The sequence below is a fragment of the Pelobates fuscus genome, chromosome 7 (assembly GCF_036172605.1).
Source record: "Pelobates fuscus isolate aPelFus1 chromosome 7, aPelFus1.pri, whole genome shotgun sequence".
NCBI classification, from domain to species: domain Eukaryota; kingdom Metazoa; phylum Chordata; class Amphibia; order Anura; family Pelobatidae; genus Pelobates; species Pelobates fuscus.
In genome coordinates, this window is record NC_086323.1 from 44,174,829 (window position 1) to 44,201,813 (window position 26,985).

The 26,985-nt window shown below is 36.7% G+C and overlaps 1 protein-coding gene across 2 annotated transcripts in view; it reads right to left on the bottom strand.

Moving 5' to 3' along the window:
• The window catches only part of DAB1 (DAB adaptor protein 1), a 626,843-nt gene extending 600,092 nt beyond the window's left edge, over positions 1–26,751 (bottom strand). For both annotated transcript variants that reach the window (XM_063427999.1, XM_063427998.1), the window contains exon 1: positions 26,428–26,751. The gene's annotated coding sequence lies outside the window, so the exon portion shown is untranslated. The remainder of the gene's footprint in view (positions 1–26,427) is intronic.
• Positions 26,752–26,985: the final 234 nt, after the last annotated feature.

Here is a 26,985-nt window from a genome sequence, read left to right on the forward strand (position 1 = left end):
GGAGTGTCCTGGACATACCCCATAGGAGAGGATAACTAAAGAAAATCTTGACTATGATTTTTATTATATATCTGGCTTGTCTATTTTAACATACACTTTGTAAGTTGACTCATCACTATTCACTGATTATTAGTGAATTAATTAAAATCAGTGAATCAATCAAAAATGATATTACAGATATAAAATGAGCGCATGTTTTGATAGTCATGGGACAATATTTCTAGCGTCCCGGCAAATATTTATTTTATTTTAAATCCTCTACAAAGCAAAACACTTTTAGTCATAAAATGGCATTTCAAATTGCTTTTAAATTTGTGCATCGGTAATAAAAAAAAAAAAATGATTTAATAACAAATATGAATAACTAAACTTTCACTATGCTGCAGTGTTACAGAAGGTATTTGGTTTCTCATTATAATACTTTTAGTAAACCATTGTAGCGATTTCAACTGGTACAAATAAATGCTCAGAGTGAAAAGGCAGAGCTTTTCCACCATTCAATGCCAAGTTTAATAGTTGCCAAGCAACTGCACAGTGGCCATTGTGGAAGATAAACAGTATCCTGTTTTTTAGGGAATATAGCCACAGGTAGTAATTTCTAAGGTAGATCGCTGATGTAATGTACAAAATATCCACCCAGCTGGAATTCTAGATACATCTTGTATATTGCACAAAAATCATACCTTTTGCTTTCTCCTTATCACTTGATGTGAACTACCACAGGCTTTGCTGCATTATTAAGGTAACCGAGAAACTGATACATGTATTATTATTTATATCACTTACAGCATTTAATGGTCTTAATTAAGATTTTGCTTTACAGAACACACGTCAAATTGAAGAAGTGGTCAAAATCCATTGAGTAAATCTAAATATTAACATCATTTCAGTCTGCTGCATACCATTTATTAATTAATATTTGCAATTTTGCTCTACACATAATTGTTGGACAGTTTGCAAGCACACTAGCGATTACCTACCTCACCAGATACAATCCACACAACTGCTCTATATAAAGGGAACATCCATCTTTTTTCATTTTGTTTATAATAATAAATGGTGTTTATGATTAATTTACCTCGGTACCGATTTACATCTATTTTTGCAGGGTTATTTACAAAAGTGAGAATTTAAAGAATAGCTAAATTAAAAGAATATCATACTTTTATGACCTTAAATAGAAATTAACTTTGAATTCTCACTTTATTGAATAACCCTTATAGTGGTCTTAACAATGTAATTTTCTTTAGTGTGTTAGTGAGTTCAGTGAAAATGTTTCTAACACAAGTGATGGGGACGCTGTCTGAGTTAACTCCATATCACCTCCTCCCCTTAATGAATGAATGTGTCGTAACATAACTCCGAAATTTCTGAATTTGATCAGTTAATTTAACTCATTCAGAAAAACACTGAATGACACATTAGAAGCTCAAAGTTTAAACTCTAGAATCTTGGACACATATACATTTTAGAATTAAATTGAATATTATTGATATTATTATCAGCATTCAATCATTTGAATAAATAGCATTCCATAGTGGACCTCCAATAGTTTAATGCCCAATAAAGTATAAAGGTTTAGTGAATACATCTTACCGTTTTCTAGCACACAACAGATTATTTGCTCATCATTTAGCATTTTTTGGCATTTCTTTTAACCAACAAATAGAAATTCCTAGTCTTATAATTTGGACGGTTGGTAAAGTATTGCTTAGGGGATACATAATTCAGATTTGCCAATGTAAATTCTAATACAATGAGGATTTATGGGTGAAAACTATTGCTGACACCAGGGCTACCAAATCTCCTCTTTCATAAACCAAACTATACTAAAGAACCACGTGTGAATTATAGGTGACCTGGAACATTATATCCCAACAAATGGGGCGCTCCAAAAATACTAACCAGATAAGTTCAATAACAATAGACCTGTCTCTAGTGCTCACTACCATGGACAGTATAGAAACCATATAGACACAGGGCATCATGCCTCAGTGACCCCCAGTGGCCATATATGATAACACAGTTTACATGCAATTATTTCTAACTGGAGTAATTCTGTAATATTTTCCTATACCTTTGCCAGCCTGCTGACATTGCACAACATTTAAGCTTATTTATCAGCATCCCTGATAAAGGAGAGGTGTGAAGATTATAGATCTTCCAGTCTGCTCCGGTTAAAGTAATTAAAAATTGCTGGTTTTAAATTATGGTCTTCCAAATTGGCGAATGCTTGTATTTTATTCCACGTTTTAATGTCACCCACTTAGTAAGTATATCAAGCTGTTCAGAATTAATATAAACTGCAATGAATCCGTGTGATTTGATATCTTTCACAACTGCCATAGCTAAAGTGTGCCATTTGCTGCTGTTTTATAAGCACTGCGGCGTGAAATACAATCACTCTTGAATCTAAACCAACTTACTCTAAAATAAGTTAACCACTGAGAGCTGCAAACGGTAAAATATAACCAGCTGTACTGAATAGGTAACTTGTCCCAACAAAAGGATATTAATAGATCGTGGGATTTGTGAATAGGAGTATGATTGTTTAATCCCTTAAAGAAACACTCCGCACACAAAAAGCATTTCACTAAAAGTGCTGAAGTGCTCTATGCGTGAGAATATGCTCATTTTAATTGCAGGTTACAAAAATGCTGATTTCTATTTGAAATTGACACTTTTATAAATAAATGCAGAAACACCTCTCTTAATGTCAATCAGGCTAACTTGGGAGGTACTCTACCTGTCTTTCTTGCACACACACACACAATAAAAAAAAACTTTAATATATTTTTCTGAAAATTTATTTTTCATGAATAATTTAAACAAAATATGGTGCTATTTGCACAAAAACACCAAGGAGAAACAATATAGAAGAATGCTTATAGGAATAGTATATGTACCATAACCCCGCACCTGTTGTTACAGAGCATTTTGATGGAATCCCTTTGTCTGTCAAAATATTTTCAAAACGTTTAACAAAAAAATGGGTCTTTCCCCTGGCTGGCACACAAAGCCTGGTCTCTCCTGCCCATCAGATGCAGGCAGATGAACAGAGGGAATACACAACGCATTTCTCTTTTCTTGATTGATTTTCTACAAACTCTACTGGTGTAGAATGTTTCTCTCAATCTTTACGGGCTAGGACCCTAAAAAGTGAACTAATTGAAGGTGATTCAATAAGAGCAGATTATGTTCTACGCAAAGCCAAATTCTCATGTATTAACATTAACATGCATTTTCCATACTACTTTAATACAATACAGTAAGCCCTAAGATACTTATATACTCTTGCTTTTCATGCACTTGGGGATAATATTCCAGAGATGGCAATTAAATGTGTATTCTCTAATTTAATTAAAACATTATTCTTGCATGCCTTTAGAATGATAAATCATCATGGGAGCTGTTTTAAAACATATAGGGATCTACCGTTTGGGCACCCCTGTTTTAGGCCAACTGACTCATTTCTTCAAATACAGGGTTATTCTATAAAAGTGAGAATTCAAAGTGAATATCGGACCTAAAGGACCACTATAGGCACCCAGACCCAGTCCATCTAGGGTTAACCCTGCAGCTGTAAACATAGCAGTTTCAGAGAAACTGCTATGTTTACATTAGGGTTAATCCAGCCTCTATTGGCTGTCTCCTTGAAATCCGCTAGAGGTACTTCCGCGCTTCTCACTGTGATTTTCACAGTGAGAAGACACTGCCGTCCATAGAAAAGCATTGAGAAATGCTTTCCTATGGACTGACTGAATGCGCATGCACATTCGGCGGATGATGTCGGAAGAGGGAGGAGAGTCCCCAGCACAGAGGGAGCCCAGCGCTGGAGAAAGGTAAGAATTTAACCCCTTTCTGCCCCTCCACCCCGGCGGGAGGGGCACCCTGAGGGTGGGGGGGGACCCAAAGACCCTATAGAGCCAGGAAAACGAGTTTGTTTTCCTGGCACTATAGTGGTCCTTTAAGTCAAAAATAGATGAACTTGAAACGTTCTTTCAGACGGCTATGCTTTCAGTATGGCTACTTTGGTCTTCAATTCTAAATTCACTTCAAATTAGCTTTGAATCACCTGCAATTCTCACTTTTGTGAATAACACCGTCAGCCTAGTTTATCATGAAAATATGAAGTAAAAATTATAATTAGGCTGAAATAAATAAAAAAAATAAAAAATAAATCCAATGTAAAAAATGAGTATTTACTGGGGAGCTGTGTAAACTTTTCTTGTACTGTTTGCTATGACAGCCGATCTTAGCATATGCATGTCGAATTAATAGGATACAAAACCTCTAGAAGACAGCTGAAGGTGTATAATATATAAAGCTGTTTTTATTATTTACTGAGGACAGATGGAAGGCTTGCTACAAACAAACTTATAGTATATAACATTATGACTAAAAGAACATAAAATTTATTTTACTGCTTAATCACTTTTGGATACGCTGACACAATGTAGCAGACATTTCATTATTCTGTCTGACCTACAGATTTATTTCACAAACCGGAGAGCTGTGTCACAGTTGGTGCAAATAGGAACCAGGGTGTCAAAATTCATTTTTTATTAATGAAATCTGACATATTAGAATGACGGTTAATATTTGTACATTAGCAGATAGTCTGCAGCAATGACGACGAGGGACATTCAAAGTCTGGAAAAGTTTCAGCAATCACTTATAGATTCATCAATACGTCCATGCGATGTCATCTAGACCATCTGGACACTAAACAAACTAAACATACTAATAAAAAACAACATCAGAATCAGGGCGATAAATTTGATTTTGGTCATAAACTCCGTGATCATGCTGTTTGCAGATGGCCTTGTCTGAGGACAGCCGTGAAGGACCATAACCTCCTCTGAAGACGAATATCCTCAGGATAACAGACACAACTAAAGTCAAATGTCTCACAAATTACATTTATATCTGTAAATCTGCAATCTAAGTGATATAGAGGGCATGCAAGCACTAAAAATATTTATCTGTCTGGGTTTTTACACATAAATATTTGATGATAAAAAGAAGATGTTGTTGTGATAAACATTATGCAAACGGTTACTCTAACAAAATACTTTCTAAAATAAATGTCACATACATGTGGCCAAAAGTATGTGAACACGTGCGTGTGGAACATCTTATTCCAAAATCACGACCATTTATTATGGAATTAGTCCTGTGTTTGGAATTAGATGTCTCACAAGCAGGAGTCCACATCATTTTTCACCACATGTATGTGACATTTATTTTAGAAAGTATTTTGTTAGAGTAACAGTTAGCATAATGTTTATCACAACAACATCTTCCTTTTCTCGTCATCAAATATTTAAGTGTAAAAATAGCAGCCTACACTCTCCTGGGATTTCATTGGACGTTAGAACGTTCCTGCTTGAATTTGGTTTTATTCAAATACAAGATCGTTCGTTAAGTGGGGAACTTGGAGATTGTTGCAGTGTTCTGATTAATGTCATAAACCCCATAATTTGAATGAGATACGAGTAAAGCAAGATCTGTATGCAATATATCACATACAGGGTTAATAACTAAACAGGGCTATTAACTAAGGTAAGAATTAAAGGTGAATCTAAACAAATGTCAGATTTAAGGTTAAAGTGGCAGAACTGGAAGAATAAGTGAATTTTAAATTCACTTGAATTCTCACCCTAAGTAAATAATCCTGTAAAGTGAGGATTCAACGTGAATTCAAAGTAGATTTCATATTTTAGGCCAAAGGAACTAAACATGAAGCATAGCTCAATTAGAGATTTTGGTTTTAGAATTTGGACTTCGATTTGAAATTCACTTTGAATTCTCACTTTAGTGCATAACCCTGATTTAACCCCTTAAGGACCGGACTGTTTTTGCGATGTTGTACATTTGCGACCAGGCATCTTTTTACACTTTTGTGGTGTTTGTGTTTAGCTGTAATTTTCCGCTCTCTCATTTACTGTTTCCATACAAATTATATATTGTTTTTTTCAGGACAAAAGGGGCTTTCTTTACATACCATTATTTATATAATCTCATGTAATTAAATTTTTTAAAAATGAAAAAATATGATGAAAAATTGAAAAAAATACATGTTTTTTTACTTTTATGTGAAAAAATCTTTTACTCATCTAGAAAAGCGAATGAAAAAAACTGCTAAATAGATTCAAAATTTAGTCCTGAGTTTAAAAATACCCAGTGTTTACATGCTTTTTGCTATTTTTTTGCATGTTATAGGGCTAAAAGTACAAGTAGGATATTGCGGTTTCAAAACATACATTTTTAAAATGTATCAATAGTGACATAGTGACATTGTAACACTATTATCTGTCATAAATCGCTGAATAACACCCCACATGTACATATTTTTTTTAAAGTAGACAACACAGGGTATTCAATATGGGGTATGTCCAGACTTTTTTAGTAGCCACTTAGTCGCAAACACTGGCCAAAGTTAGCGTTCATATTTGTTTGTGTGTGAAAAAAGTAAAAAACTAAATTGAACGCTAATTTTGGCCAGTGTTTGTGACTAAGTGGTTACTAAAAAAGACTGGACATACCCCATTTGCAATACCTTGGGTTGTCTTCTTTTGCAAATGGTATGCCATCATGGGGGTAATTCTCATTCCTGGGCTACCATATGCTCTCAAAGGCAACGTAACCAACCTGGCCATTTTCAATGTAAAAATATTTGACCCATATTTTTGACCCTGTAACTTTCAGAAACGCTATAAAACCTGTACATGGGGGGTACTGTTATACTCAGGAGACTTTGCTGAACACAAATATTAGTGTTTCAAAACTGGAAAATGTATCACAACAATTATATCATCAGTAAAAGTGCTGTTTGTGTGTGAAAAATGCAAAAAAAGTCACTTTCACTGACAATATCATCGCTGTGATATGTTTTACTGTTTTGAATCACTAATATTTGTGTTCAGCGAAGTCTCCCGAGTAAAACAGTACCCCCCATGTACAGGTTTTAGGGTGTCGTAGAACGTTACAGGGTAAAATACAGTGATAGCAAATTAAATTCTCTGGACTTTCGGCCTGGGTTGGCAGGCAGGTCCCTTAAATTGCAATCAATAAAATAACTTAATTATGTAAAAATATTACATAAATACGCACGTAGAATTAAAATATATATGCATATTTATATATTTGAAGTCTACGTGTATATTTATATAATTATTTATGTAATTTTGTATATGGACATATGAATAGTTCGTATTCTTTTTATTTATTTATATATACATAGATATATATACAATTTCATTCTAAGTGTATTTTGATATAAATATATATATATTAATATCAAAATACAGTTAGAATAAAATTTTGTATAGATATATAATTTTGTAAAAAAAATGTATTATTATTTTTACATGTTTAATTTAATTTACTTATTATTTGTATTTTATAATATATATATACAATATATATAGTTATTATATATATTATATATATATATATATACGTGTGTAATTTAATTATAAGTGTATTTTTATATTAATATATGTACATATTAATATAAAAATACACTAAGTATGACATTATATATATATGTTATATAGACATATATTATATAGGTATAATATATGTCTATATATCATATATATATACACATATATCATTTTTTTTTTTTATTAACTTTGACTTTAATTTTTTTTTTTGATTTTACACTAGCAGGGAGACTGCCTGTCAGCACAGACAGTCCCCCTGCAGGCAGACACATGGACACCTATTGTGACCATGTGGTCGCCCTGTTGGGCGATCACATGGCCACAGGGGTCCTAATTCGCCATGGGGAGACTGTCTGGGCTGCAGGCAGTCTCCCCACAACGGGAGCACCGCCGATCGCCGCCGGGGGAACGACGGCGATCGGGTAAGTAACTCTTGAAGTTAGGACGGTTCAGGACCGTCAGCGGTCGGCAATGGAAAAATGCCGATGACGGTCCTGAACCGTCCTGCGTCGTTAAGGGGTTAACCAGGTTGTAATATTTATTTATTTTTGTTATAAATGCAGTTGATTCCAACACCATTTCAAAAGTTCCCTTTAAGTGATTCCCAGCTTATATTGGCTCAAACTGTGCTTCTCAGCATGCACAAGCCACAGCTAACAGCGTCTCTCCAGCTTGTTCCACCCTGATCGCTGGGCCATACTTGCATCCCTCGTCTGGCAGTCATGGACACGTAGCTCAGAGATGGCTGAAATGCCCAGTTCGTTCTTCCGAGGTTAATTTATTTACAGGGTTATTCATTAACGTAAGAATTTAAAGTAATATTAAAGAGAATTTCAAACTTAAGGCCAGAGTAGGCAAAGTGAAAGCATCGTTGACTTAGAAACTGTTTCCAGTACAGCTATTGTGACCTGAAGTGGTCTGGGTGCAGTGTCCCTGTTCCGAAGCCATTACAATTTCACAGAATCTGCGATGTTTATATTGCAAGGTTAAGACTGCTTCTAGTAGCTGTCTCCCAGACCGCCACAAACTGTGTTTCCTGCCTGGCCTTTCACAGAGTTTAACTCCATGAAACGCTGCTTTGCATGATCCAGCAACTTGAAAATCTGCATAGGAAAGCACTAAGTCAATGCTTTCCTGTAGGGGAGGTCTAATGCGTGCGGGGTGCGTGCTGCATATGCAAATGTTTCCGCCCCCATAGATGACATCAGAGGAGGCAAAGAGCGATCCAACGCCAAGTTATCGGAGCAGGAGTCAGGCAAGCATAAAAAGTTTTTTTTTATCCCTTTCTTTGCTGGATTGAGGGGTGGTGGGGGCACAGGGACATGATAGTGAAATTCACTATAAATTCACCTCAAGTTCTCTCATTAGTAAATAACCCTGCTGCACTTACATTGCTTGAACATTTCACCTCATTAAGCCATTTTTTTGGGGGGGTAAATAAAAAAATAAATAAACCTGTCTCTTTATTACAAGCTAACAGCAGAATATATTTGACTTCATCACGTTAACACGAACTAATTTTGTTAATGCTAAAAAAAACAGCAAAAACAACTCACTGGCACCTGGGGTTTGTGAGAGCCTAGGCAGTGTGGGTGTGTAGGTGAAAGACTGACATTTGGGGGTGGAGAGTAAGCAGACTGGCTTCACCAGGTGCAGACTCTGCATCTTCGTCAACTTTAAAGTGCAAATACAGATTCCTACAGTGTGCAAATATTGTTTACTCTCTTTTTATAAAGCAGCAACATACAAGCAGTTAGCATTGAGTTAAATGGTTAATGTTGTTTTGAAATAATTGTAAATGAATATGCAAAACGTTAATAATTTAGGGGGTTAATTTAGAAGCATACACTAACACAAAAGCTAATGTTGCATTTCTTAGAGTGTTTTAGGAGGCAAAAGAGTTGTGACTTTATTCGGACCATCTCACCTATTTTCAGTAAAGCGTGTGCTAATGTGTATGTGTTTTTGTTTGTGTTTGAATATATTCATTAAACTCGTGTATGGTGAGAAAATCCATTCTTTCCTGAACAATTTATACTGAAAAACTTTTAAAAACCTTTTGGGATGGATGAATTTTGGCCTATATCGGTTTGGCTCGGCAGAATTTCAGTACAGAAAAACTGATTTGGGAAACAAATCAAATGAAACAAAAGGGAGCAAAAATGGACCGATCAGTGACTGCAGAATATAAACATAATATAAATATTATGTATATATTTGCAGTAAATTGATAGGAGCATTTTTTCGCCATTTGATTCAAAGATCAATGATCAATTTGGTAACTAATAGAGGGAAAATCAGTGAATAAAATTGACATTTAGTAGCTGCCCCTTAGCCATCAATCATCTTTTTTCCCATTAAACATCTATTTATTTGGTGTCATTGGCGGAATACAAAATCATGATTCAAAATGAACATGCTCAGTCATCGCACATATCAGCTGGTTCGTAATTCGGCTACATTTTGGCATGGAGTTTGGGAAGTCAACTAGTCACCCAATTGTTCTAAATTCGGACATACTGCAGTTAAGACAAAAACTAATCTATAAATCGTAGTATGCATGTGTGGACACGTGCAAGCAAAGACATGTAGGCTTTGTGTCTTGCTGCACCAGCCATATATTCAAAGAGTATGGTCCATACTTTTATTATGATGTCCTGCTGGTAGATATATATTCGTTATTCAATAAACATGGACTGGCTAGTTTTTAGATCACTTATCTACCATAGCGATGAAGGCTCAAGGAGTTTTTAGGTTCCTTGTTCTATTCTTCTTCAATGGAACTGCATCTCAAAATGCAAAGTGGCGTCAAGATTCCGAAGGTTCTCCAAAACTTTTAGTTACTATTAAGTTCTGCTGCAACATTCTTTTATTAGGCTAGTGCATTGGTAAGTAAACTGGTAAGTTTATTTACTAAAATGACAACTGGGAAAGGAACAAAAAAATTACAGGTCAAAATAACTGATCTTGAAAAATATCTTAGTAGGATATTTTTTTTTTAATTTTTTTATAATTAGGTAATTTAAATTTAAAAAATTGCATCCCACTAATCTATTTGCCACAATTCCGGTGCGTAAACCCCCGTAAGTGGCCAGGGTAACAATGAAAGGCTAATGTGATTCAAAAAGTAAACAAAGATAAAAACCAACAACTTTTAATTCTAATTTGCAATACCTTCGCTATTTCTGTGTTGCTATTGGTGGTTATCTGTGTTTAATTCACAATAAATCAATGGCAATGGCTGAGGATTTCTCGTGAACTGGGTCGGCCCATAGAATATGTTTATATCCTGCTACATCGATCACTGCCGGGAAATGTAACTGTAGACAACACTGACTAAAACAGAAGGCTTTAAGTCATTTGAATTCTGTTTGATGTATGCTCCAGAAACTCAATCCTGTAAAATCAGAAAGCTGACACTATGTATGATGTATAGTCATTCCTAGGAATAAAACGCAACAACCTCCACATTTCTGAGAAAGAGTTCACGCGCCATTCTCAGCTAAAATAAGCTAGAAAAGCAATAAAAATCCTTGGTATCTCATATCTATATACATTCATGTATTTTATGATGATGATTTATTTATTTAAAGCCATGGCGTAAAAAAAAAACAAAAAAAAAACAACAAAAAAAACCTATAAAACAGAACTGGTATGAAGCTACAAACAACAGATCCAGTAGAAGATAAGACTGGAAGGAGCAATGTTGCTTTACATTTTTTTTAAATAAAAAAAAATTACTTAACTTAACAGAATGTCTTGTATAGGATGCAAGGTGAAGAAGAAAAACGGCATAGAGGTTTTCGGGAAACACCATAATAAACCATTAGACCAAAGGCTTCACTGTTAAATATGTTTTATTACATAAACCAAACATCTATAGAAACATGAAAAGATTGACAGATGGATGGACAGACAAACAAACAGACAGAGTGTGATATACAACATAGGGCAGTGGTGTATCCTGGTTTTGTGCTGCCCTAGGCGTCATATTCCGACTCGGCGCGCGAGGGAGCTGAGCCGACCGCTCAGAGGAAGTGCTCCCTCGCCACCCGCCAGTCCAGCCCATCAGCCTGACCGGCAGCCCAGCATGTCTGTTAGCCGCAAGGCTAACAAGGCATTTGCCCTGGGCATTTGGGGGTGGCGTTTTTTGCTGCCCCCTGGAAAATGCCGCCTGAGGCAAATGCCTTGTTTGCATCGCAGCTAAAACGTCCCTGACCTAGGGTTGCAAGGCACAAGGAGCTGCATAATACAGGCATTTTAATAACACTGTATACAGATGGTCCTCACTTAATGACCTACCTGTTTTACGACCAGGTATCTAGCGTGGCTATTCAAGGGATTCCCCACGTTAGAGAGCTGGTCTATGTTTGGGGAATTTTCCCCCAACATAGATTAGAACGATTCCCTGTGCTAGTAAGCTAATTTATGTTCGGGGAGATTTCCCTGAACATAGATTTGCGGGATTCCATGCGCTAGTGAACTGGTCTATGTTCGTGAAAGTTTCCCCGAACATAGATTGGCTGGATTTCCTGCACTAGTGAACTGGCCTGCGTTCGGGGGAATTTAACCGAGTCGTAAGAATGGAACCCAGTCGGTAACTGAGGACAGCCTGTATATAATTTTATTTTAGTTATATTTTTGTGTAGCCGTCCTGCCCATGAGTTTACTGCAGATAAATGTCAGGAGGCGGTAGAGGGTTCACCCTCTTCCTGCAGTAGTATTAATAATAGCATGACCAAGCAGGATAGCTGCAGAGGAAGATCCTCTAACCGTTTTATCAGTGGAACCCCAAACCTTAACACCTGCTGCAAATTAACTCAACCGCATTGCAATCCAGGTAGGTGGACATATAATATAGTACAGGAGGGGTGGAAAAAGACTCACCAGGGGATAGCAAAAGTATGAAGTGAACACACTACACCCATGATAGAATGTATCTATCTATATGTCTATAAGAATATGGTGAATAGATTTGAAAAGATATCAGGAGAAAGAAACACATCACTGAAGACAGATTTTTGTAGAGGTTTTTAAGTCGCTAACTGTGCTGCTGCATTGTGTGTCTGGCTACTTTAATGCAGGTTTATATTGTCGTTTCCTCTAGGCCTACAATTTGTTTGAATTATTTAATAGAGGGGTATGAAGTATACTTGCTTGGCACAATTACATGTTACAGCAACTGGCGAGAAATACTTTGTTTCAACAGAAAAATAAATTACAATAGCCACATGAAGCATATGTGATATAAAAATGCTAATTCATTTTAGCCAACCTATAATCTACCACAAATGATTATAATTTAGGAGTCGGGATGATTGAGACTGGAACTTATAAATAAGGAACAGGTTACAAAGGAATGGATTCTCATAGCTGAATAATTTATGGGCAAGAACGAAAGGTGTTTTCTTTTTCCTCTTCATTCCAGATAGACATGTCTGCCAATTACAGGATTCCAATACGAACAGAATAATCAGTACTCAATACTTATGAATTAACCATGATAACAGGACCGTATTCATGCCTCTGTTCAATTCTTAAAGATCAAGTGATCGGATGACACGTGTCTGAAACTGTAGAGAAAGAGTGAGGGGAATGGTTTTGGAACAGATATGGAGGGGTCATTGAATAGATGTCTATGGCTGGATTTCTTTAGATACACACCAGCAGAATTAACAATGGTATAGCAATAGTTTGCTTTTTGGAATTGTATCCAATGGCTAAAGATATGCAAGTCCATCCATGCATACCCTAGTGACTCTTTGTCTACGCCCAACAGCCAGAGATATACAGTATTCACCACTAATCCGTTTTAAATACTCTCTGCAGACTGTATCACTGAAGGGGGCATGTAGTATATGCACCTTCACTTAATACTAACTGGAGTCTACGCTATCTGAAATTGGCTGTGTGGAGGCGTAATGTGGTACAAGTAATGCTTCTGGGTTTAGCATTAAACACTATGCGGTAAGGTAGGACATGACAGATAAGCACTATAATCAAAACTGGTTCTCACCTGGTGTTAGAAAAGCTTTAATGAGAGCAGTTCAGTTTCATTGCTTCCACTATGGATAGCATTCATCAAGACGAAATTGTAACAGCCTTGGAGTAAAGTGATTCCTATATATATATATATATATATATATATATATATATATATCAAAGAAATAATGTTCCATTGAAATCAGTGCTCCTTCTTTATATAAAATTACCGCATTAGATGCATCTCTAAATTTACTCCATATTATATAGAACAAGACAAAGAGGGCAAAAGGACAACTCTCCTCTTGGTTTAAAAAAATACTATGACTGCTGGACAACTCTCTTTATACTGCTCATTTAATAAAACAGCCAAGTCTTAAGAAGCCTTTGGGACCAAGTATTAAGAAGCCTTTGAACAACTAGACGTTAGGGCCAGCAAAGTACCATAGGAACCGTAGAAGAGCAGGATTTACCATGAGGTGATGATAGGCAGTCACCTAGAGCCCAGGGGTTAGACAGGTACCCCAGAATCATACATTTGCTTGGCCATATTTACTAGCTCTAAGGTTGAGGGGGTGGGAACCTGCCTATGTCACTATGTGATCTAAATCCTTCTCTGAGCTTTAGTTTTAGAACAGCTAGGGGTCTAAAGAATGCCAACCCATATTTAGAACAACCAGCAAACCCATTTGTGCATGATCACAATCACTGCAGAAATGTAGAATAAAATAACGTAAATTCTTGGAATAATTTTAAAAACAATTTAGAAAAGTAAAGATTTGTCTCCTCTTGTTCAAAGTTCTGTGCAATTGCTAAAGCTGGACAAACAACAACAAAAAAATCAAGTCTTCTGCCAGCACAGGAGATAAAGTTTTTTTTTTGACAATGTATCAAGAAGCGTGCAAGAGTTGGCAATAAGAAAAGAAAGTCGTTATATCCATTAAAAGCCTACCTGGAAGGTTTACAAATATATATCATAGCCTGGCATCTCTAATTGTTCCCAAATCACCCACCATACCCCATCTGCCTCTCATTCATTTTGATTTCAGTGCCTCTGTCTCTGCAGTTATACCAATAAAACGGAAGCACCATTGTAAATCTTCCTTATCTCAATGAATTGTCACGACTGGTCCTCAATACAGAATGAACCATACAGCAAATCAAGGTCAGTCAAAGGCATCACTGTGCTTTTAAAACTAAATTAACATGATACGTACTTTAAATATATATTGCCCAAGACATTACATGACTGTTGTACGTGAATATCAAACATTTCAGCTCCATCCATTTGCACTGCACCCTCGGGGCATCTTCATCGAGGCATATGCTGACCTCCAATATGTAGCTTCATTCTTTATCCACAGTTATAAATACAGAATAGCAGTAAAGATACTATGGAATTGCATCTGACGTGTGGAAAATTGTGAATGGATGCTGACCGAAGAACCACAAAGCAGTGGTAATGTGGACAACAGGGGGATCAAAATTTCAGATCAATTTAATCCTTTTCCTGTTCCTATACCATTGTTCTTATATTCCAGAAAACATTTTTGAAATATGCTTTTCAATGTATCTCAGTGCTCTACATCAATAACACAGACAGCATTGTACAGTGAATGTGAGTATACTAAAGCATCACACAGCAATAAAATGGACAAAATTCAAAGAGTTCCAATGCAATGGAATCCCAGTAATGTGCAACAAGTATGAGTGCATGCCAGAGTTCCATAGCAATACAATTGTTTTGAGATGTGTTTAAATCACACTGAATATTTAAATAACTTTAAATATGTAAATATAATATATTTTATTGTATTTAAATACTTTAAGGATCACTATATACACCCAGACCACTTCATCTCAATGACGTAGTCTTGGTGCTTTCACCCCATCTCTCCCTCCCCTCCCCCTGTTTATCCTTGCACCTGAAAACATTGCCCTTCTGCAGGAATTGCAATGCTTCCATTGCAGGGTTAATCTGCCTCTAGTGGCTGTCAAAGTAACAGCCACTGGAGGTGGTTCCACCAAAATAGTAGAGTGCAGTACAGCATTATGTCATGCACGTGCAGTAGCCTCCCTGTTCATTCCTATGGGAAAACATTGGATTGGCTGAGATCATCGCCCTCGATGATCTCAGCCATAAGAGGAGAAGTGACATGTTGAAGACCATCGCTACCAGGGAGAAAAGGTAAGTAAACACACCATATTAACCCTTGCAACAGGGTTACCTAGACAGTGACTATATCACTGTAGCGTTAGGAATAGACATTTGTTGTTGTTGTTGTTTGTTGTTAATTTTGCTACTGCTATTAGCAGTGGATTAACTCACAATGTTTTTTCAACTGACCCACACACTTGCCAGTTCCAAAACTAGAACTCCTTAATAGTGGTATTAGAAATGTTGGTAAAAAGAATAGTGTAATAAAATAGCCTCTTTTATATTATCACGATGGTTACAACTCATTCAAGTTGTTCATCTCATCAGCTCGTCTTCTTTTTCTAGACTCAGAATTTAATTGCTAAATTCACAGTCTCTAGGGAGAGAACGATATGAAAATTCCACACACTGCTTCTCCCAAAGATGAAACAATGCTGCATTTTGTTAAAAAGTAAAAACACGGTAAAGTACGTGTTTAGGGTTTTAAAGATAAATATTAATTTCACTTCAAATAAGAGTAATAACAGATAGATAATCCCTGCAGGTTACAATGCAACAGCACAAGTCACCATAATGTCACTGCAGGTTTATTAAAAATACAGGCAGTTTCACCTTTGACCAGAAATTTCATGCATTCTGGAAATCACATTTATTGAGCTTAAAAATGTTTCTCCATTGCTCTAATTAGCTCCTCAACTCACTGTCACCATATTTACTTACAGCTGAAGTGCTAATTATATTGGTATATTCATTATTATGAGCAATTATAACAACCGTTTTAAGTTCACAACTACGCATAAGTGTCAAATAATGCCTGCATCACTTGTCACATCAGTGTTTGTTGTAAGAGTCTGATGCTAGAACCTACAAAATATTTAATTCTCGAACATCCCTTAGGAATCAGTCTTCATTTTTTCCCCCTAATACTGTCAGTGTCTTCAGCTTAGTGCCCGTAATTTAAAAGACATTTCACTCTTCTAACACAGTTTCTTGCTTTTTTTAACATGTCGCCACATTTTGAAAAAAGGTGAACTTGGGGTTTAAATCTCCTAGTCAAGCGAATCAATTATAGAACCGAGGGCACTCATTTTCAGAGATTGTAATGCATCTGTCAAAAAATGGACAATAATGTCATCACATGTGACAGCGAGAAATATATTCACTGGCTACTTCATTATGGTGGAATCATTTTCAAGTGGGACTCGAAAACGTACAAGTCCCAAACACCAGTCTGGTTGGAACAACGTTTGAAGAAGTGACTTGTCAAAATATGGCACAAATATTATGTTCTGTCACCAGTTATCTGGTTCCAATGATATCGACCTGTGTTCAAAAGAGTATTATTTACAGCTGAGCTTGAAAAAATTAACTAGAGAATGTTTACCAATTCAGCTATTTTGAGCTAAATATTAGCATTTCTGTTGTCAATTCACAGTTTAGTGAATAACCCTATACGTCAAACGTGAATGAGTGCTCAAAAAGGGCACGGATATTGCAGAATGTTTACATTAAAGACTAGGATGATATATACATTTTGGTATAGTTTACACAAAGCAGTAGAAGTGCAGATAAGTATAACTGTAAAGTACTGTGGAATAAGTTGGTGCTATAAAAAAAGAACAATATTAATAAAATACATTCACTATATGCAAGTAGTATGCAATGTTCATTACAAAGAAAAGCAGACAGCAAGCTGTTTTTAGCTTGTCGGAGTTTAAATTGCAGCACCAAGAGGCATGGCCTAATGCAACGTTCCAAGTGCAAGTATCACTGCTTTCATTATATTTTGAGAATGCTGTCAAACATCTAGCTGCCCTAGGCAGTTGCCCCTTTTACCCTACATTAAAGATAGCTCTGAGCTGGTGTATTCAACAATCAATGGTGACTGAATACAAGCTGGCTGAATTGTCTGGCAGCGCAAGGAATAGTTGGTTGTCACTGTCAAGAATGCATCTTGAATACAATTTAAAATGCAGAGGTGGAACTAAGGTAGAGAGGGCCCTGGTGCAAGAATTTTTTTGTATTGACTAATGATGCCAAAGTTCTGCCATTTCTGATGTTTATTTTATTCACTCACAATTAATATTTTACAGAAGAAGAGATAATAAGCCCATGCGATCAGCATTTGATAGCAGTCTAGCTAGTACAATTTACAGATACAATGTTACAGCCTACAAAGTGATATTGGGTCCTTATTTACATGACAGGTTCACTAGGATTCAATCATGTATTCTCAAATTTAGCCATTATCAGCATTTAGATTTATATACTGCCCTATTTGTTTATATGCAAATCCAATCAAGAGCCACACGTTTGCCTCTTTGATGAATGACTTCCAAAATCATTTAAATATTTTCTTTCTATTTATATCAAATGCAGAACCAGTACCTACATGTTCTTCTAATTGGCTTTCAAACTTATAAACGGCACAAACTCCAGTGGAAAAAAGGTTCTCAGATTTGTCAGCATGCTTACGCAATTATTTCTAATGATGAATGGTGAATGATGAACGCAAACCTGGAGTCATTTTTAGAAAAAGGGAAAATTCTGACTTATTTTTCCCAAAAGAAATACACGTTGAAAATAAGTGAAAACGGTCATCTATGTGTTTATTTTGTATAATTCATCCATACAAATTCTCGGTTTTTACAACAGAAATCAAATGGCTTGAAGTCAATTTACACCCCATGTTTGCACCATCTTATCCCACGGAAAAGGCCATCCATCCAAATTGTAGAAAAGTTTACTTTCTTGTTTTTAGAAATATTGGAATTGGAAGGGGTGGCTTTAAACGCTATTGCCCCATTCATCAAATATCACAAACTAATCACACAATTGCTGTAGGCAGCTAGAATATTACGTGGCAACATTGTGTCTGAAAGTACAGTTGCCTGTGGATTACATATATAAACACATATTAATAAATTAATTTAAATTGGCTTACTTGATTGCAATTTGGCTACCATGATGTATTGATGGTGTTTTTTGTTCTTCAACTTAAAATCAGGTTGGTAAAAAAAAAACTTATGTGATTGCCTCACTTTAAATATATGTGTAGCAAAAACAGGGGTCATAGGTTCCCAACTTGGGATCCAGGCCTGTTCTGCCACTCACTCACTCCATCCATTCTCTTCTTGCAGAAGTGTCTAACACAGTGACACAGGGGAAGGTCTAGTCCTCTACCCACTGGACAGGCAGGTATTGTCCCCCCTTGCATGCTCTCAAGACTATCTTCACAAATACATTTTTTGAATCACAGCCCCAAGTGAATGTGTTTATTATTAAACAGGTCCACAGACTATCTAGCACCCTTTGCTTATCAGAGGCAGCTATTACTGTAAAAGGGGGGGCAATAAAAAAAAGCTAAAATGCTCAATTTAACACAAGGACTAGGATTCAACAGCACTACATTTAACATATAGTAACATACTTGAAAACAGTACAAAAAATATATAACCGTATCGAAAACATGTCGGCAACAATTTATCACAATATGTTATAACTCTGTTGCAATGAGGAAGAGTCAGCAGGAAAAAAAAAAACAGGAGCATTCTGCCTGCATTTCCCATGATATTCAAATATATGTAAATCATTCTCACTGCACATATAACAGCTTGAGACAACTCTCAAAGAGAGGGTGCTGCACAGAATCTGTGGCCTTTGGAATTTGTTCCCAAGCACAAGTACTCTCAAAACAAGAAAGTCTTTCTTTTTCCATGGGTGCTGCCAACATGTGGCCAGGAGGTAATAAAACAGGGAGTTGGCCTAAAATGTTATACCTTTTGCAAGTTAACGAAGCTATCTTATGTTCCACAGTTTAGAGTTTTTAGGTCACAATATTTGGTTCTCTCCAATTTCAAATCATAGGTTCGTAAAGTTACCCAGAATTTACAGTAGTATAATACCATATAAAGTAGACTATACTAAAGTTTTAGAAGTTGCCCAATTAATAGAAAAACAGTACATTATGTTTGTTTGACAAGCAAACAATATTACAGATACTCTGGTATTACGGCGGAGAGGCAGTCTGTGTCCATCAAGGATGTCACGGCTGCCAGAACATGGAAAAACCCCAGGGTAGATGCTGTCTCTATAGATAACACATAGTATCACAACCTCAGAACGGATAATAGTTGCTTGACATATCTTTTTTCTCCTGTCCAGAACTTTACATTTGGAACCAGTATTTTTTCCTCACAAAACAAAAGAAAATAATCAATTTTCAAATCTAGCAGTTTGCCGTTTTTGGGTTGTTTTTTTTTTGTTTTTATTTACTATTATTATTTTACATTTTGATTTACAAATGCCTACTCCTGAAAAAAATCCTGAAAAAAGCTGAAACATTAGTTTCCACATGCAAAAGACATTATTTGGATCAAAAATAGTCAAGTAAGACAAAAAACAGAACATCCACAGTTTTAAAAGAAAACTTTATATACACGCGAACACAATAAAGATGCAACATTTTGCTCATCAGTACATGAGATGATTTTTGCTATTAAAAAAAGGAATCCATTGAATTTAACTGAATCTAAACCCTTGAGTGCATTATGACTTGTGTTCCACAAAGATGGATAGCTCCAGTTAAGCCTCAATCATAAATAAATGTGGCAGCCCAATAGGAAATGATAAGCACATTAAAATAAGGTAATTATGCCTATATTTAAGATGTATTGTGTTTCTTATTTCTACATATACGGTACAGCTTTCCATGCTGTCTTGATTATGCCTTGGAGGTCTTTGAATTTGTTGGTATGACAACTAAAGACTGGGCTACCAGAGAACTGCTGCCCAAGAAAGCATTTAATGGTATTTAGTAGACTTGTGCAAAAATTTGTTTCGCGCCTGTTCGCCTAAATAAAATTCCTGATTGTCCAGGAAATCGATTCCGAATCATTTTTCTAAAAAGATTAGATCGATTTGTTTCAGTATCGAGTGACAGGAATTTTATTTGGATGAACCAGCTCAAATTAATTTTTACACAAGCCTAGTGTTTATTTTACTCAAAAAAAGATTTACTTTTTGAACCCATGCTCAATTGGGAATCATAGCCAGAATCGTGGTCTATAAACTGCTCAACCACATAATGGTCAAAATGGGAAGTCCAAATTACTGAACAACCAAAATGATCAGGTCATGCAGCTGTCATGTAATATATTTTGGATACTAAATACACTTCCTGCACATGTGCAGCAGCTTGTGTAACATGCAATGCTGTGTGCTATAATTTTATTTTCCCTCAATATTGCTAAATTACTAAAAATATTTTTTTTGAAATACAAAATATCCATCACCCCAAGTAACTCCGAGCACTCTTGGTTTGCCTTGGAATCCCCAGGATCGAATATTCAATGACAGGTCTCCAGGGCAATGCCTATGCTCTAGTCTAGTCAAACAAAGAAAGTAATAGCTGCCAAATCACATTTGCACTCCGCCAAGCTGCCTAAAAAAATCTTGTCATGATTCCAGTCCTTTTCCCACCAATATACAGGGAGGCCACATTCAGAGTTGGAGAACTAGTCCATATTGTAGACCCAAATCCCAACAACCCTTTTCTCAACCAAAGTGTTCCCTTTTCTAGAAGCTTATGATGTGTCTGTATTCCAGATATCTGGCAGATCACCCATGTGATTTAGTGCTTCTCTGTAACTCTGAACACTACCGGCAGGTTAACTGCACTCCACTCACTGTACTACCTAGGATCATGCCTTGTCTTCATCAAATAATTACCGATGGACATAATTAAACTTTACTCATTTGTTTTAAATAAAAGAAAGGGTGAAAAAGCAAGGTTTATCCACATATATACACACACACACACACACACACAGTGTTATATGCATATGGTAGACACAATTACATTGTGCTAGTGTTTGTGATTGGCGGCTTCCATGATGCTCTGGCCTAAGTTGGCCAATTTTTAAATATATTTTTTTGCAGGGTGACTGCATCACTTTTATTTATTTGTGCAGATTAGAGAATGAGTTTAATTTGGTATTGCCCTTACAGAATAGGTTGAGTACCAGAATAAGTCAACCATGTAATCATGGCCACCTGTGCTTTTGTTTTAGAATTATTAATGACTTTAATTATTTTATCGGAGATGAAAATATAGTCTTTAAAAGGCATATGTCATTAAATCAACATTGTATATGGCATTGCACTAATTGCCCTTTATTTGCAAAAAAAACAAAACAAATAAACTTATAGTGTACATATGTGGCACCTTTCTGTGGTTTGGAAGAATTGGGGAGACAGAAGAAAATGCAGGTGGAAAGAAAGTAAAATAAAAATTGGTAAAAAAAAAAAAAAAGGGGGGGGGGGGTTTGGGGGAGAGTCTGGTAAGTTTGAATGACTTGTGATGTAAAACGAAAAGAGCTTGATAAAGAACTTTGCAGCGGTCGAAATTTTGCTGTTGTACACTTTGGGAACCTGAATAAAGGGACACTACTTTCAAAGTGAAGTGGAACGTATTATTATACTTTCCTGAACGTAGACCGTTTTGAGCGGAACCAGATTCCATGAACCCATGTATGGTTGGTAGGTGCTGTTTCTTATTTTGGAGTAAAAGGGAAGCAGGGTGGGGTGGGGTTGGGACAAAGTGGGGAACAGAGGCCAACCATCATCAGAAGTTTATATAATCTGGTGGAAGCTTGGGAGCACAGAGAAGACCTGGGTAAGACAGGGATCGAAAGACACTAAAAAAGATACTGAGAGGGGGAAGGCGACAAAAAGAGACTGATGGAAATGGTAGTAAAACACATGGTGAGGCAAGTTGGATGTTTTCCTAGGTTAGTTAAACTCATTGTGATGGTCCTTTTTCCCCGCAGAGCCTTGTATTGCTAGTCTTCATGTAGAACCTCACTAGGGATCTCTTCCAGTACTGAGGTCTGCATTGAGGTGAATGAGGTTTGACCTGAGAAATGATGTTACTACAGGACATTTAACCATCGTAATTTTAATATCTACATTCTATTTCATTTTTACCTTTACCATAATTTAATTTATAATCCTCATACAGAGCCTTTAGTAAACTTAGTAGTAATACAATGTTCCCAATGCAATAACATTCCCAGAAATCAGGTGGAATCAAGACAAATGCCGCAGGTAATAACATGGAGGTTGGTAAGGACGGTGTCCTTGGAAATATGATGGTAAGGGTCAGAAGCTTAGTAAATGCTGCAGATGTAGGGTAGCTATGAGCGTGACAGTTGGTACAGCATGTGTCCTCTGTTATATGATGGTCAGAGACTGAGGCAGTGAACATGGCATTTGGTAAATGTTGTAGCTATGCACATGGTAGCTGGTAACACCTGTACCCTCCGTCGTATATAATAGTATCTATGGGAACACATCAGTTGGTAAATGCTGCAGATAAAGTTAAGGGCAAAACAGTTGGTACAGATTATGCACTCAATCAATGGTACAAGGCTATAGCTAGGAACATGGCAGCTGTAGTTATAAACACGGCAGTTGGCAAAGCCTTTCCCTCTGTCACATGATGGTAAGAAGCTGTGAATGTGGCAGTTGGTATAGGCTGCAGATATAGCAATGAATGCAGCAGTTGGTAAAGCCTTTATCCCCTGTCACATGATGGTAAGAAGCTGAAGCTGTGGCATTTGGTATAACAATGAATGCGGCAGTTGGTAAATTCTGTGCCCTCTGTCAAATGATGGCAAGGAACTGAACCTGTGAACATAACAGTTGGTATATGCTGTTGCAATGATCCTGGCAGTTGGCAAGGTATGTGCTCTCTGTCACATGATGATGAGTCGGAAGTTGTGAACATGGCAGTTGGTATATACTGTGGCAATGATCCTGGCAGTTGGGAGAGCATGTGCAGTTGATAAATAATGTGTCGGGTAAGAGTGTGACATTTACAGCTGTGAGTGTGTCAGTGGGAACATGTTCTGTCCTCTATTTGTCACAAGATGGTAAGAAATGCACCGGAAACATGAATTGCTTTCTGTAATTTCCATATTTAATTAAAAATCTTTTACTCTCAGTAAAGAAATGCCTACATTTTTTTATTACATTAAGTGCCTTTATATTAGAACTGCCATTAGGGATCACAAGCAATGTGTTGTGTAGTCCCCCACGGCACACAATGAGTTAAAGGCCTCGTATTCAGCCGATATGTTCCTTCCTAAATATGTGCCTCACTCGGCATCAAAAACCTCTCAACAAATTCTGCACATAATGTCCCTGTGTCTTCTTACCTTCTCAGAGTTACAGTGGCATTAAAACAACTGTTCGTCTTGTTATAAGTACGGACCTTGAAATAATGGAACATTTTCTTTGACATGATTTTGTTTAATTACTCACTATTGTTGACTTAAGAAAGCTAGAGGGAGGTTTCCTAAGGGAAATGAAAACTGCATTTTAAGCTTGTTTACTTAGGTCACCAAGAACCATCCCCAACTTGCAATCTTTACAGCCAGATCTATGGGCTTTCCCTTTCTAATATGAAGCCGCAGATAGCTGTGTAGGGCAAAAGGTTCTGCTGATCTCTGCATGCTGCATTTTTTACTATTACAAGCCTGTGCCTATATTGTCAAGTCAAACACGCAATTGTAAAGCAACGCACTGTCCATATTCAGCGATACAGTGTGGCTGCTTTAGAGATCTGCTTGTTACATTGAACAAGATAGAAGGAATCTCGAATGGGGACATTCTAGAATATGGACACTCCTGCATAAGTAAGTGAGGTTTTGCCCAAGAGGCCAAAACATGTGCAATGACTGGGCTTTTTGGTATCTGTCAGTAAGGTACAGTCAACCTCAAAGCACCTGTTACAAAAAAATAACCCAATGTACAAATCTGAACATAATTTTCTCCTGACAGTCTTAAAAAGTTTAAATGGTGCCTTGAAATGGTAAACCGAACAAATAATCAGTGAGGTTGCAAGAGAGGTCCGTCATCTCAGTCTAATACCCAGAAACAGTCATTTAAGCTGTTTTAATTAGAGGTTGTAGATCCACAGAGCATCGACTCTGAAGACCCTTTTAATATGGCTTCTTTTCTAGTAATAAGAATCTCTATAGTAATATAGAAATGCACACATCTGGAGCTCAGATAAACAGGAACATAGGTATATATTTGCTTCCATTTAAACTGATCTTGTACTCACTTTCCTCTAAAAGATTAAACTAAGGATTTTCAATAGGCTCGGTGCTACGAAGGTACAGGAGGACCAGAAACTAAAATGAATTTGGACTTAACAGCATCACAACTGGAGCTAGTGAGAACAGGAGATTCTTAAAGGGAAGCAAATAAAATATTGCAAGGGGAAAAAATCCTCCCATCAGCCTGCACATACAAGAATACACAAGAAAAGGACAAAAAATTTGATTGAAAATGTTAATTATTCCTGTACATCACGAGCCTGCATCACACTGAATCTTGGTTTCATTTGACTGGAAAAAGGCAGAGCACTTAAGATCTGTATCACTTCATCTATACATATATTTATTTCAAATGCAATATACACATCTTTGTGCAATGATAAAGTCTGCCCAATATTAAGCATTTACAACCAAGGATGCACAATATGATACTTAACCACAAATCTATCTCAAGCATGCAAACCTTTCTAGAGGGCAGTCTACTTAATTACACAAGCTGTCAAAGGGACAGGCGAAGAGATTTAAAGAAGCATTCTGCAGCATTAACCCTTCCAGAGCTGTGGCTTTGCAATGTGCTACTCACGCTTCTAGCTAATAAACGGTTAAATATCAGAGGTGTGGTACAGCCGTATAAAAACAAACATAGTACTGTTAGAAAAAAATAATGGCACAGGCATTACTTTAACCCTCAGAGTGCTGGAGAAATGAGCCAATATTCTGAAGAATTGCCCAATACATTGATTGTGTCCTCTCCAGCACTTCAGAGATTAGACATGCATTTCTGCGATAGGCAGTCAGTGCAAATTTAGTACATTAGCAAATATTTCAGTTTCAGTGGTACCAGTAATGTTTAAATGGAGAGGTTCCCCTTATATGAACATTTAATTCTATCTATAAAAAAAAAATCCAATTCCAGTAAGATTGCTTTCTCTAAAAATATTTAATTCATAAAGACCAGGCAATAAAAATGCATCAAGTATATCCGACAGTGTCTGAAGCTAAATTAGCCCCATCTACTATTCAAGTCACATATTACACAGATACATTAGAAGGATGATATTGAAGCCTGCTCTAGTCAGGTATAGTAATGTGATTGAGAATGGGCTGTACAGAGGTTGAAAGGTTACTGTAGAGGAAGAGTAGATATTAAAGAAGAAAAAAAATGTAAAAAGAAAAAAACCCATAAAGTTTGTTCTGAGCAATTTATTCCTCTAACTGCAGGAATTCAATGTGACATAAAAGGGGTGGTGCCTGTATAAATGTATATGTGTACATACATCCTATAGCTTTCCCTATACAGAATTGCACAGCTGAGATCCTAGTGATCGATTTCAGCACAGGGATCATTTCAAGTCTCCAATGTTCTTTTTCCTACCAGTTATGGGGACATCATTCACGGTCCTTACTGCTCTGCGTGTCTTTTTTTTTTTTTTTTTAGAATGTTGCAATAAAAAATAATAAACAAACAAATAAAAATAGATAAATAAATACAGATCTGCAGTATAGAAAACTGGGCATGCACAGCCAGATTGGTTATGTCACATTACCCTCCCACAGTCTCAAAGGGTTAAATGCTAGTTCAATCAGATGAATGATGAACAGAATGTATAAATTCAGTTCTAGTAAGAGATCTCAGCCTTCAGTCCTCCCCCCATCTCAAGCCCCTGTGCCTCTTCCTGACTGCAATCAAATAAAATCTACCTTCCCTTACCTTGTATGAAGCTCACCTCTCTGATCACACACTCATCCTCTTGTTGCATCAATTGAATCCTTCCCTCTTTCCTCCTTGATAGATGTATATAGATTTTTTTTTTTTACATTTTTATATTTTTTTTCTTGCAGGTTTTTATCTTCTGTTCTGTATCCCCTGCCTGGTCCAAGAAATAAGTATGTTCCTTAATAAAACCACCAAGTCCTGGAGCTGGACTGCCTGTGTCAGAAAATCCTCAGCAGCAGCAGAGAGATCTAAAGGCTCATTCACATCATCAGCAGCACAAGAACTAGCAAGAGCAGAGGCAGTGCCAGGTGCTCTGCAGGCCACATCTCATAGCGTATACATCACTACCGCATTCCTCCTAATAGGGCGTCCCTGCCGTGGAACAGCACACAGTGTGCATCAATGAAATACAAGGACAGCCTGGCAACTCGCTTTAATTCCCCCTAAATGGGGGCAATATGGCCCAAGTATAAATGTGTGTCTCTCACTGTTACAAAAATCGAATGTAGGAACGTTCTAGCCACAATGTATCCAGAGAGACGAAAATTGTAA